The sequence below is a fragment of the Pomacea canaliculata genome, linkage group LG4, assembly GCF_003073045.1.
Source record: "Pomacea canaliculata isolate SZHN2017 linkage group LG4, ASM307304v1, whole genome shotgun sequence".
NCBI classification, from domain to species: domain Eukaryota; kingdom Metazoa; phylum Mollusca; class Gastropoda; order Architaenioglossa; family Ampullariidae; genus Pomacea; species Pomacea canaliculata.
The window spans coordinates 33,822,450-33,837,162 of record NC_037593.1 but is presented as its reverse complement, the minus strand read 5'-3'; the positions used below and the strand labels follow the sequence as shown (position 1 = coordinate 33,837,162).

The window sequence follows — 14,713 nt, the reverse complement described above, 5'->3', positions numbered from 1 at the left end:
TACCTGTTGTGAGGCAATCAACATGGCTACAATAAGCAGCTACAGTACCAGCTGACAGCTACAGTATGACTACAGTAACAAGGCATTGTGCAAAGTGCAGACAAGTTCCATACAAAGACGGCCACAGGTGCACACAGGTGTACACAGGTGCACGCGCCGCTGTATACAGGTGCAGGCGGTGGACGTGCCTCACCTCAGTCGCACACGAGCATTGCTGGCACCGGCCGCCGCGGGACGAGAAATGTACAGACATGGTATGCCGCCATTAGAAAAACTTGAGCAATGTGCGAGTGCTTGTTGACACGGAGTCAGAATTGACTCCAGCTCATCGACGATAATCGACATAAAGGGGAGAGGAGTCAGACCCCGGATGTGTAGAGGTGGAGACTGACTGTACGCCGAGACCAACGCTCCGCCTCTTGCCAACTCCGCTCGGCGAGCAATGGACAGTCAGGCCTGACGAGAGGGGGGGACAGGGGGGTCTGGTGTACCCGGGCCCGCGGCTGTCAAGGGGGCCCGGCCTTGGTCAGTGGATTTTTTTTTTCTTCTTCTCCTTTTCTTTTTCTTTTAAAGAAAGGTCTAAGGACAGAGCACCCAAGCATTACACATGCAGAAGTTGAGTTTGAGTGTAGATATTGAGATTCGAATTGTAAACATACATTATATACTGGGAAAATAATTTACGATTACAAGTACAAGGGGCCCGGAGAGGTCTGTCCCGGGGCCCGGGCTGGCTCTCGGCGGCCCTGTGGACAGTCTCACTTCCGCTGCTAGTCTCGGCGAGCAATGGACAGTCTCACTTCCGCTTCAAACAAATCTTGACTCTCAGTGGATTGAAACTTTTGTGTTAGCGGCCTGTAGCATGAATTAGAGCCGCTGGCCACTCGTCCTGCTCTTTCCATGTACCTGCCCGCGGAAGCGAAACAAAAAAAAAAAACAACAACTGACACCGAAACATTTGATACTTGAACAGTAGCATCCACGCAAATGTATAAACCACCTCATGGTTGTTTATTTATTATTATTGTTGTTGTTGTTACACTCGCAGACTCTGCTGACGTGGTCATTGTCATTGTACGCTATACCGGAAGCTGTTCTGTCGATAGCCTCGTTCTAGAAGTTAGTTGAACAAAATCGTTTGCAAACCATCCAGGCGACACAGATTCATGGTCACATGACAAACGGCATCCAGCATCTGTAGCTTGTGCAAACTTAAACAGAAAACGGAAGACACAATGAAAGAAAAGCTGCCTGTCGCCAGGTACGTGGAGCGAATGAGCGAGCGAATCAGAATGAGGTCAGGCGTGTCGCGGTGACCCCAGTGTGACAGTGTCACGGTGACATCCCACAAGTAGGGGAATCGCACACACCACTGCACTGCTGACAGGTCACGTGATGAATACAGGTCAGACGATCAAAGGCCAGATGGACTTGGAGGTTTGTTTTCAAGGAAAACATCAAAGCCACCGATGAGAGCAGCGAGGTGTCGCGGTCTTTGATGTCCTTCACGACAGTTGCAAACACGCAGGACTGGCAGGAGGCTTCTGCCAACGGTTATGAATTGTTTGACTGTGTGGTTCACTGACCTGTGTCCACTAAGCAACAGCGGCCACGGATGGTCAGTTATGCTCTAATTATGTTCTGACTGGATACATCTTTATCCTCAAAGTTATGACGTCAGAGTCCAGAAGACACGTGAGGACACCCCACCCACCCCCCAGCGAACAATGTGTGTGTGTGTGGGTGGGGGGAAGGTTCACCAACGGTGAGTAGAACTTGTCCTCGAGGCAGCTGCTGAGTATTACCTAGAATTCTTGATCCGTTATTCTTATAGGGCTCGCACAGGTCGGGGGGGTACACCGCTACATGTGGGGCATACATCGATACTGGAAAAGCCAGACACCGCTACATGTGGGCGATACATAGTATATGTGGCCGATATACCTGTACCTATGCGCGATACACTGGTACCTGTGGTCGATATACCTGTACATGTGAGCGATACACTGGTACCTGTGGTCGATATACCTGTACCTGTGAGCGATACACTGGTACCTGTGGACGGGCAGGTCACTCAACTCTCGTCTGATGTCGAGCTCATGACGTCCCACCTGTCTACCTCCCTCCGCCCTTTGCATCCTCCACAGGGAGTGACACGAGGGCCGGTGACATTCTTGGTGTTGTCAGCAAGGCTGAGCAGCATTCGTCAACTACCTCCACCTGCTTGGGACTGGCTTCTCTTCGTCGTCGAGTGACGATGGGACGCTCTGCTGCCCTGACCCTTGCATCACCTCTCGCTCTCATCTCCCACCAGTCATCGACGACGGTATGACGTCAGCACGGCAGCCATGGGACATTGCTGTCTGTCTCACAGGACAACCACCAGTGAGCTTGTACAGGTCAGGAGATGAACCACCAGGCATGGAGCCAAAGCTTGCCTCTAAGATTTCGAAGCTCGTATCACAAACTCGTGATGCTCATACAGGCAACATGTGTTAACGTTCGTAAAAACAACAACAACAACAAACTAGTTTCTTTTGGGATTTTAAGCGATGTGGGTTAACCTTTGGCAGTTTAAGACACTGCAAACAAAACACACAGAACTGAACACAGAACTGAACACACCTCGTCAGCTGACAGCGATGAACGTATCACCAACACCCACTCGTCTCTCGTGTTTCTTCGGGAAGCTGTGTAGGAAGGAGGTGTTCACTGTTAGTAAAGTGCTCAGCGGCACGTGCTGCCTGGCGGGGCCTGGTCACGTGACTACAAACAAGACGAGGCAGGGGTGGGGGGGGGGTCGCTAGTTTTCACAGCAGGGAAGTTTTAAAAAAAATCTTGGAACCAGTGACCGACTGACCCAGGGTGAGCCACACCAGGTGGGTCTATATCCAGCGATGACACAGTACAGCAAACCGGATTATTCCTCCCTCCTGTCTTTACACTTTGTCAGCCAATCCTTCCGCCGTGTCTACGTGTGATCAAAGCCATTCAGCCTCCGTTATCTGTCAGGTATGGACATCTTACTGACCTGACCTAGTCTCACAGCTGGAGGGTAGTACAGATAGACTGTTGGATCCCCACTGCCCTATGGTGGTAAGACTAGTCGAGTAGATAAACCTCACTAACACAAAGTCAGTTAATCCTGTCACCAGGTACAGAACCTCACTCGACCCTCGTGTGACAAGACCTCACCTGCCTCGCGCCTCCACAAACCCAGTATTTATACACAGAACTGAGAGGTTTATCACCCACGTTTATACACAAAGCAAAACTAAGGCTTTTGTACAGAACAAAAAGGTTTATTATTCACGAACACAAGTCTCTCCCCATTCAAACAGGTTTATTAGGCAAAACCGCGGGTTTATCTTGTAAGTCAGGCTGTCGCCGTCCTCGCTGTCTTACTTTGTTCGTGTGTTCCTCCCTCCCTCGCTCCCTCTGATCCAGTTGTAAATAATCAATGCAATTTTCCCGAGGCTTGACCATCAGATGAAAGGGTTTATTTTTAGACTCACATCTGACTTAATGACTCAACTCAATTACTGTAACAGAAAGCAAACTGTCCACGTTACCTTCCAGAGAACAAAAAAAAAAAAAAAAAAAAGAAAAAGAAAAGAAAAAGGACGAAGAAATAAAGGAAGAGATGAGAAGAGCGGCTGTAACACGAAGGACGAGACTGGACAGTTAATCAGACCAGAGCCGACCTTTACCCCGGACTTCACAGGTCATGTGAGCAGCAGTCAGCCATGGACGCCAAACTACCCCCACGGTCCACTACCCCCGCGGTCCACTTCCCTCAAGGTTGCACTACCCCCAAACTCCACTACCCCGAAGGACTACTACCCCCAAGGCCCACTACCCCAAAGGTGCACTACCCTGGGTGTGAGCGCGATGTCGTTGGCGATGTGACGACATCGTCAGTGAGGACGTGAGCCTCACCCACGTGATGTTGACCTTGTGTCCTGCTGTAGTTGCTGTTTATTTGACGAGTGTCTGATGTTTATCTCGTGCTGTCCTCTTGTCCTCCATCTTTCTTTCATTGTGTTCTGTTTCACGTGTTGTTGTTGCTGTTGTTGTTGCTCTGATGTTGTTACGCCACGACCTCCCTTCTGTTTTCCCTGACCCAGCTAAACTTTCTTCCCTTAGAACACAAGGGTGCGACTGGAACATGCGCTTGGGTGTATCCACCCCACAAACACCTTGTTTGACCATTCACACTCACTCACTCACTCACTCACTCACTCACTCACGCGCTCGCAGCACACACACGCGCGCACGCACGAGTGATTTAAAAGCTGGGGAGGTATAAAGTGCCGATCTGTCCATCCATCTTATGACATTAGGAGTGATCCGATGGCTGAGTCATGGCTAAAGTGGGTTGTGGTCAAGCCAGTAACGTGTGTGCCAGTGACGTGCTTTAGTGACGTAACCCTGACAGGTCACTGTCCATCTTGGCTAGGCGGCCCTACTCGTCACCAGGTGATGCGGTGACGCCAGACACCTGTCAGGTAACGCACTCTCCCTTCTGTGTGTGGGTGCTGTGTCGCCGCCAGGACCTCAGTGTTGCCGATGGTGCAGTAAGAGGAGGGGGAGGAGCAGAGCCACAGGGAGGGGCAGAGTCACAGGGAGGTTCACACAGTAACAACAACTCCGTTAAATAGATTCAAATAACAGCTGGTCCCGAAAATAACTTTGGAAGTTGTGAGGACAAAAAGAAAAAGAATTCAATCAACTGATGGTGTTGTAGAACTCCGCGCTGTTGCATTATTGGTCACGTGCTCGTGCGTGACGGCGCCATCAGCCACTCACAAAAAGCGGTCCACAGCGCCTCTAGCGGCTGGAATGTCTGGTCGTCATCAGTCTTTCCTGTGGACTGCTGGTGCTGATGATGCTGATGATGCTGGCGACTTTCGCTGGCAGGCAGACTTCTGTAAGATGGCGCTCTGCACACGGCACAAGCAACCAGCAAACAATGAAAGACAGGGTTTTGGGCAGCGCCACCTGCCACCTCTCACCTGTCATCTCTCACCTGCCACTCACCACCTCCCACCTTTCACCAGTCATCTCCCACCTCCCACCTGCAAGCTGCTGCTGCGGTGGTGGTGGTGGTCCCTTGCTTGACGTCTTGGCTCTCGTTTGTGGAGTTCAACTGTGTCTGGGGTCACGTGTCTACCCGTCTGGGGGATCACGTGTCCACCCGTCTGTGAGTCCGGGGTGTGTACTGGGACTGGGTGTCGGCCAGGCTGTCCATTTGACAAAAGTCTTTCCTGTCACCCAAGACCTACTTGCAGCCTGACTGGTCCGCACGCGGAGGCTTTTTATTCACCTCGTTAATCAGCTGCCAGACAGAACCCTGTTTCCTCCACGACCAAGTTTTTTTCATTTCGTGATGAGGTGACTGGACACACTAACCTGCACGCTGACGTCAGTCACTCAAGCACATTGAGGATAACTGGAAAGTTCTAAATGTAGCAGGAAATGGCGAACACAATTACAGGAATAAAAAGTCTTGATGGCAGCGGCCATGTTTTATGGCCCAGCAGGCGCACGTGCTGGGGGTGAGGATGCAGTTCACCATTGACGTCATAGCGGGGTGGAGGGGGCGCCACCCGAGGGCTTGTCGCCTCACGAAGGCCCGCAATAGCCGGAGACAGACGGCATCCGCCGCACGGCGCCACCCGTCCTACTCTATCTTACGTGGCCACATCTTGACAAACGTCGACACAACGTGAAGTTTCCGTGCAAGTTAATTAATAAACAACGTTTTTTACAATAAACTTTGTCTTTCCTTAAGTCGCCAGCAATGAAAAACTGAATTACGTTGGACTGGGACAAGTCGGCAAACGCCATTAGCACGGCTTTACAATAAACACACGACAGCTGAGTGATCACGTAGTATTGTATCGGCCAATACTACGGCTTGACGTTATAATCACGTAGTATTGTATCAGCCAATACAACAGCTTGACGTTACTATCACGTAGTATTGTATCAGCCAATACAACAGCTTGACGTTACTATCACGTAGTATTGTATCGGCCAATACAACAGCTTGACGTTACTATCACGTAGTATTGTATCGGCCAATACAACGGCTTGACGTTACTATCACGTAGTATTGTATTGGCCAATACAACGGCTTGACGTTGTAATCACGTAGTATTGTATCGGCCAATACAACGGCTTGACGTTACTATCACGTAGTATAGTGTCGGCCAGACACAGAAGGAGCACAAAGGTGTCCTATGAGCCGCGCAGACATTACCAAGCCACACAACAAAGATAATGACAGGAAAGCAAAAGCGCTATTTTGAGGTCAGGTAATTAATTACGGAATCAATGAAGTGTGAATGAAGACAGGCCAAGCATCTCACGCGGACGGTGACAGAACTAACCCACGCAAAATGTCGACAAGCATCTGAACGTGACCCTTCACCTGCCACCTGATGTTCACAGTCTGTTCACTCGCTGTACGAGGACTGAAGCTTTCGTCTGACGTCCGTCTCCTCACACCAGACATCTGACGACCGAGGACCCGCGCGCGCGGACTAAACAGTTGTTTTGCTGACAACGCCAGCAACAAAAGCTCCCAGCATGCCCTGCGTGGCTTAAGGCGGCGCCACACGGGGTTTCGCAAAAACTGTTTTATTGAAACATCAGTTTCCCGAAACCAAGGAAACTGGGTTCATGGAAACTGTTTCCCCGCTTGCGATGCCACACGGGCAGACTTGTTTCCGAAAACGTTACAAAGTGCGCGACAGTAGCGTCCCTTGATTTCTGCAATGGCGGACTCAGCAGACGACGAGATGCTGATGCTTACAGCAGCACTTCATGTACTAAAAGAAAAAGAAGACAAAGCGAAGGTGGTGGGTAAGACCATAGCTTAAAAGAAGAGCCAAGCAGGGGCGCCTACAATTGTCTGATGCGGGAGCTGAGTGCTGAGGATTCAGATTCTTACAGCAACTTTGTGAGAAAGGACCCTCAGCACTTTCAGATGTATCTCACCTAGCGAAAGGCTTGCTGTGACGCTGAGATTTCTAGCTGCAGGTGAGATTTTTTTTTTTAATCAATCAGTTTAAAAAAAAGTGTATAAGGACTACAAGCACTATTACTTTTGGCTAAAATTAAGTCTTCTATTACAAAGAAACCAAGATGCTGTTATAATAATTTTTTAGCTGCATGCAGTATGTGCAAGTCACCCTGCGGAGCCTTTTCAATGTTTCTCACATTTGTGAATAACGACCTGTTTGGGCAGAATGCTTTGTCCTTGATATTTGAATTTAAAGGGTCAGTGTCCTATTACATTCAGTATTTTTTGTAATTTCAATGGCGTCTTTTCAAATATCAGATTGCTAATGGTTATATTGTACAGATAAGTACTACAATATATAATAATATTTTTTGGGAAGGAAGAAAAGGAATCACATCACATGTCAATTTGTTTCAGGAGACAGTTACCAGTCCTTGGTTTTTCTTTATTGTCTGGGGAAAAGTACCATTGGTGAAATCATTCTAAACACATGTAGAGCAATTACTGTTGCTCTGAAAGATCAGTATTTGAAGGTAGGTGATGGCTTTGCTTGCTTAGAAGTTGAAACTTACTTCTTTATTAAATTTAAAGTTAGTTTTCCCAGTAGTTCCATCCATGGAACTAATATGTACTTAATTTTAAATAAAATATAGGAATAACTTCATTATTCAATGAAAGTTTGGTGTGTTTGTGTGCTTATTCATTTCATGTTATATGTGTGTTTGTAGGATGTCAGTTTCTCTGTTTTTTTTTTTTTTGGGGGGGGGGTCTGTTTTGTTTTGAACCATTCTCAATACACTACACTAGCACAGCAGTGATATATTCAATCAGACAATGAGAAAATTGTGACTCACATACAATGCAAATGTTTTTATTTCAGTCAAGGTCATAGACACAAAAGCACCTACAGAAAAAAAAAATTAATTCCTTTAAGTGTAGAGGTCCTAGTCATTCCTTGCTAGGTCGTCAATATCTAGTTTTATAAGCTTTCTTTATGTAATATCTGGTAATTCTGAAATTTTTTTAGTAAGATTTTTTGCCCACATGAGTTCAGGGCCCTCTTTTGGTCTATGTTTATTTCTGTAATGATCTTTGATGCACTTAGTCAGATCATCCCCCTGATCTTTTTTCTTGCCATTTTGCCTGCATCTGAGTAGTCACTTCTTGACCTGCAAGGGCTTGAAGTGAGTGAAAGTGCTGGGTCATCCTCTTTCACCCCTTCAGACTGAGTTTCAGTGAATTCCTTTTCTGTTTGGCACTGGTAGAAATAATCGTCTTCGCCTTGCTGTTGGTGATTCACCACTTGTGTTTCCTACAATGCAATAACAAATAATTTGTTATAATGGTTGTGTAAAAGGTACTTTTCTGTTCTTAAATGCATTAGTTTAATTCGTACTGTTTAACTTCTGGTCTCTTATGTTTCCAGGTTCCCAATACAACACAAGAATGGGAAGCCATTGCAAGAGCCTTTGAAGAAAAATGGAATTTTCCACACTGTATTGGGGTTAAAGATGGAAAAAATATTGCTATGAAGGCCCCACTGAAAAGTGGTTCTATGTACTTTAATTATAAAGACTTTCATTCAGTTGTTTTGCTAGCCGTGGTAGATGCATTTTATCGGTTTATTTGGTTTGATGTAGGGGAAAATGGAAGAAACAATGATGCTGGAATATTTGCCTGCACTACACTTTCCAAGGCAGTTGAAAGTAAGACCCTTCAAGTTCCTGCACCAAGGGAACTTGCTCATTCACATGTTAAGATGCCTTTTGTACTTGTGGGAAATGAGGCATTCCCACTGAAGGAACACCTTATGAAGCCATATCCCCAACGAGAACTAGGTGAACATGACAACATTTTCAATTATCGTTTAAGTAGAGTGAGGCGTGTCTCTGAAAATGCCTTTGGCATATTGGTCAACCGATTCAGACTCCTGTTAAATACATTAAATCTATCTCCTGATGTGGTTGCTTGTGTAACAGAAAGCTGTGTAGCTCTACACAACTTTCTTAGGACATAGAAGGATGTGGCATATGGACAAAATATAAAAAAAGAAATGGAGCACGGGTTAGGGATAGCTCTGAAGAAAGAAAAAATTTTTTCACAGGTAATCATTCTACTCTTTCTGCAAGAGAAGTGAGAGACAAATTTCGTGGCTACTTTTGGGCTCATGGTGAGGTTCACTGGCAGTGGGATCAAATATAAAACTATTTGTTGCAATGTATCTGGCTAATAGTCCATGATCTTTAAGAATCAGGTTTTTTTTCCTAAAATAAACTTGCTGAGCTGGTCAGAAACATTTCATTTTTTAAATTTATTGCCTGTTTAAAATAGTTACAATTTATGTATATTTTGTAGCGCTTTTATATATCTGATTTTGATAGTTTTGAGCAATTATTTACAATTCAACTCTTTTTGTGTAGTGACATACAGCCATCTCACACATTGTCATTTAAATCTGTATATTGATGAATCTTTTTTTTATTTATTTTTTCAATAAATGTATTTTGCAAATTACAGTGTATGCTCAGAGATCTGTTTGTGATATACAATTTATTATCTGGTCTGTGAATATTTCATGACAATTTGATTGTAGACAAGTTGAGTGGGAGGAGGGTAGAATGCTCAGTATTGTTGACAACAAAATTTTTATCAAACTGTTAACAGTAGGATATTTTGAGCCACCTTAAACAACCTTTGTGAGAAGATGTAATAAATTTATTATATGTTACTATATATATATATAAATCAATCTGTTTACCAAGTTTGAAGATGTTGGTGCCACTAGAGACATTACTGGCAACAGGAATTTCAACTGCTGGAAAAAGGGCCATGAACTGTTGTAGACATCACATATGCTCCAGCCCCACTTTGGTTTTATTTATTTATTTTACGCATTGCCCTTGAAAATGTGTTTTGGAGGCTGGCTACCTTTGCTTGGATATTGTCAGCTGCAACATAGTAGTAGAATCTTATTAAATAAATAACCAGCTGCCCAAATTAACATTGTGTTTCTTATTTGTGATGGCTGTTGTATACATGGCTCTGCATTTGATGTTTTAAATGTTATGCTTTGTGATGTACCTTTAATTTTTTTTTTTAAACAATTTGATAAATTTAGCAGTTTTCCACTACTGTCAAAATCTGTTCAGCAGACTGTAATTTTGGTGGCTGATTTGTATTTGTATTCGTTTTACTAACAGCAACCAAAACAATAATAATTGTCACATTGTGCGTTCTCAATCAACAGTTATACAGAAGTAGCATGCAGAACAACTTGGATTTTAATGATACAATAAAGCGATCATCATTTAAAATTAAAATTGGAGCATATACCTGTGCAACCACAACAATAATAATAGTCACATTGTGCGCTAGTCGGCTAGTGGGCCGTATCAGCTGATTCTTAATTCTTTCAGTTGATGCTCATTTCACAATAAACAGTTATACAGAACTAATATGTACTTGATTCTAAAAAATTATAAATAAAATATGGAATAACTTCATTAATCAATGGATTTTAATAATGCGATAAAGCGATCATCATTTAAAAATAAAAATAAAAAATTCGAGCATACCTGTGCAGTCGATCCCTGTCATTTTCGAGAACGAAACCTGTAAAGAAAGCCACAGACCCGTTTTCAATGGTCTGTTACGGTATTTTTCTTTCCTAGGGTCTCACAATTCCTGGTGGCTTTGAAAAAGCTCAATCAAATATCAGGTATTTTCATCATTGAAATTTCCAAGCGAGCGTGTGGCTGTGGCAGCCATGTTGTAAAACCGCCCTCCAAAATAGAGCAAGTTCTATTTCAGAAAACACGAGGAAAACCTGGTTTCCTTCCGGTTTCGTCAAACGCGTTGCGCGGTATGCCACACGGCAAAGCGGCTGCTTTACAAGAAAACGAGGCTGTTTCACAAGAAAGCGGTTTTTGCAAAACCCCGTGTGGCGCCGCCTTTACAGAAAACCTGGAGGAAACAACGGGTACATCGGCAAGTCGTTGGATGAGAGAACCACCCGCCTCCCAGGGAACCACAGGTAACAACTCAGCAGCCTGTGACCCAGTTTACCTGCAGCCCAGGAACGAGGCCAGGTCAGGCGAGGTCAGGTCCAGCGGCCTTGCCCCATATTTCCAAAAGTCGGCGACTGCAGGTAACCGCGCGGATCCAACACACACCTGTCTGCTGCTGGCTGGTAAACATGGCCGCTGTGTGGTGGTCTACCATAAACATTCCATAAACACAGCTGATTCCTCACCTTCCGCACTCATCTATCGTGGTCATCTACAGGATAAACACACGGCAGCTGAGGTTATTACAATAAACACACGACAATAAACACACGACAGCTGTATAAACACAGGGTATCTGGGGCTATTATAGTAAACACATAGCTGAGGTTATTACAATAAACACACGGCAGCTGAGGTTATTACAATAAACACACGATAATAAACACAGCAGCTGAGGTTATTACAATAAACACACGGCAGCTGTATAAACACAGGGTGTCTGAGGCTATTATAGTAAACACATAGCTGAGGTTATTACAATAAACAGGCGTTAATAACACAGGAGAACTGGGAGTACTATAGTAAACACAACAGCCGGGCTATGACAATAAACATAGCATAGCTGGGACTATTACAACAAAACACAGTAATAAACACGTGACAGCTGGGACTATTACAATAAACACACGACAGCTGGGACTATTACAATAAACACGTGACAGCTGGGACTATTACAATAAACACACGACAGCTGGGCAATGGTTTCGCGATGAGGATGACGATGTTAATGATGATAACACTAGGGGCGATGATGTCGCGAAGGATGAAGACGTTTTGATTGGAAGCCGTCAACACCTTTGTCAGGTAAGAACATCAGATGTGACTCCTTCTGTCTCGCACCGACGTCATCAGCACCGGAACTCGTCCACACTTCAAGGTCTGACGGCCCCTCGTCCCTCACCTGGCCACAAGGGGCGACGCTGTGTAGACAGTGACACCTGTCTCTGATGTCTGCTGACAACAGCTTTACTCGGTGGTGAGTGAGTGAGTGAAGGGGTGAGTGAATGAGTGAGTGCGTGCGTGACTCTACTTCAACATGTTCCTCATTATCTGTCGCTGCAGTCCAGTCCAGTCCAGTCCAGTCCAGCCCATCAGGCCAGTGAGCTCAATTCCTCAGTCCGTGTAAAGAAGGAAAGGAGGCAACTACGTCATGGGGGTCACAGGTAGAAGAATTTTCCAGAATCAAAGCAAGAAGAGAATGTTGATACGAGGTCACGAGGTCACCAACGAGATTAAACGGACCGAGAATGAGAACAAGATTTGCCGAGTTCCTTATGATGCTGTGAGAAGACATGCCAGTCTCAAATGTTTGTCAACAAGGTATCAGCCAATGGAAATGCGTGTCTGGAGCCTCCGGGGTAGAGTGGGGGCAGCCACAGTTCCCAGGGTTAGGAGTATCTAGCCTCCCAGTGCTGTGTTGGAGGGTCAGGGACACACATGGCGTGCACCCAAAGCAAGGAAGGCATAAAAAAACACACAAAAAAACAAAAACCCAAAAAACAAATATAAAATATGGAAGACACGGAGCGAACAACCTCTCCTATCAGCAAAACCACGAAAAGAGCAGTTACAGAGTTACAAAGTTACAGAGAACATTTCAAACAGCAGTCAAGAGTCCAAGACAGCAGTCCAAGTAAAAGTAACGAATGAGACTAGACAAAATGACCTGCAGGGAGGTATGGCCAGGGTCGACGACTCGCATTACAATACTTACAGACCTTACAGTCAGGTCAAAGGTCAACCCACATCTTGGAGGGATTGAGAAAGGAGCAAACAGGAGGAAGACAATTCGCACGATGTTTGAAAGGTAGCATTGCTCTGCCCTCGAGACGTGCACGTGACAAACGTCGCTGATGCAGAAGCAGACAGCAGGTGGAGCCCGGGGGCTGATGGGAGCGCGGGTCAAGGACAGGTGGCGCTACCCGAGGGTCAATAAACGCTCTCTCATCTCCTCGCAGCGCGTGTGGAGCAAGGCAGACCAGGTGGGGGAGACAGGCACCACCGTTCCATGTCCATGCAGGTAGACAGACCAGGGCTCGCTGTCAGTCTACACCTGACCCCGCCACAGCCTACCTGTGAGGATACAGGGCTACACGGCGACAGAGAGGAGAGAGAGAGGGTGGGGTGTGTGTGGGAGGGATGGGGTGGAGGGGCAGGTGTAAGCAACGTAGTGTGATGATGGCCGAGTGCCGCTGACTCCGCAGCAACTGTATCCTCATCCCCAGGGTAGTCGACGACCTGTCAGCGCCGTGGTGAGGACGTGAAGACGTGGCGAGGACGTGGTGAGGACGTGGTGAGGAAGTGGCGAGGACGTGGCGAGGACGTGGCGAGGACGTGGTGAAGACGTGAAGAAGTGGCGAAGACGTAGAAGTTTCGGAAGCTGAGTTTTGTTGCTTTGCTGCGCTTCATGCTTCGAGGCCCTGTCAGCTGCTTGCCGAGGGTTGTTGCCACAACGGAAGCAAATGGCTGACCCTCCTTCTGTGGCGTGGACCGAGAGACAGCGGACCACAGACCGAGGTTAAAGCTGACTTTTCAAACACGTGACCCTGTCCACTGTTCTCTTGTGGAGGAAGCTACCCCCCTGTGAGTTCCGTGTCTGGTCCTCATCGGCTTTCCCCACAAAGGTGTGGACAGACTTTCCTGGATCCTTGCGAAGAAAACAGACGAGACGAGAAGTTCCAAACGCAAACTTTTGGAATTTTGATTTCATTTTAATTACATTACTGAAGGTTTAGAGGGCCTGAGCATCTTTCAACATCTCTCTCTGATGAGGAAGCTGATCTGGAGGCCACACAGTGACCTCAGGAGAGGTCAGCTCGATAACTATCGCGATTCGCTGATGGACAGACGTTGCTTGAAGTACGCGCGTGACGAGAGGTAAACTTTGTTGTTGATCCTTAATTAGACAGCTCATCAGCGTCTCCGCCCACCAAACAGACATTTGTCACAACTGTGCCTTACACTGGACCCCCTGTAAGGGCCTGACAGCACATCCAACATCTGTCCTCCAATGTGACATCGTCCTCTCCTCTAAAGACGACAGCACGTCACAATAACGACAGCGAAGCCAGCAAAGCAATCAGCAGCAAGGGCCGCCACCGGAAACCTCGAAGACAAACTCCTGGCCAGAACTCCGCCAGACATGCGCACAGGAACCCCATCGCCCGGAAGGAGTTCGGCGGAACCGGATATCGGTAGGTGGCGCCAGCTACAGAGTTTGTCATGCGCCAAGCTGTGGAGGGCTGAAGTAGTCTGCCTCCTCAGTGTCGTGCTGCGTCTCTTCACGTCGGGTTCTGGCTGCTTCTCCATGCGGCCTCGCTCTGGGAGAGGTGAGTGCGGCTGACTGTGCGCAGTGCACGTGTGGCGAGTGTTTATTTTGATTCGGGAAACGTTCATATTTATTCTGAAAAAATGTTCATAGTTTTGCTTATTTTTGGTGGACATTTATGTTTCTGTCTCGGCAATATCTGGTGTCTGTCGAGACCTACACCGAACAGGACAACCATGGAGCACGTGACAGGGGATGGTAAACATGGGGGAGCACGTGACAGGGGATGGCAAACATGGGGGAGCACGTGGAGATAGAGAGAAATCGAGTGTTGTCCTGGGTGTAAGA

At 46.5% G+C, this 14,713-nt stretch overlaps 2 long non-coding RNA genes across 2 annotated transcripts in view; one reads left to right on the top strand and one right to left on the bottom strand.

Moving 5' to 3' along the window:
- Nucleotides 1-693: 693 nt before the first annotated feature.
- Nucleotides 694-9,782, top strand: LOC112562678. Its single transcript, XR_003098901.1, has 3 exons — nt 694-7,047; nt 7,448-7,563; nt 8,457-9,782. It is a non-coding gene; the product is annotated as an uncharacterized LOC112562678 (long non-coding RNA).
- The window catches only part of LOC112562677, a 20,668-nt gene continuing 13,741 nt past the window's right edge, over nt 7,787-14,713 (bottom strand). Inside the window, exons 2-4 of the long non-coding RNA XR_003098900.1 lie at nt 10,606-11,308; nt 9,789-9,978; nt 7,787-8,342 (exon numbers count right to left, since the gene is read on the bottom strand). This is a non-coding gene — a long non-coding RNA (uncharacterized LOC112562677). The remainder of the gene's footprint in view (nt 8,343-9,788; nt 9,979-10,605; nt 11,309-14,713) is intronic.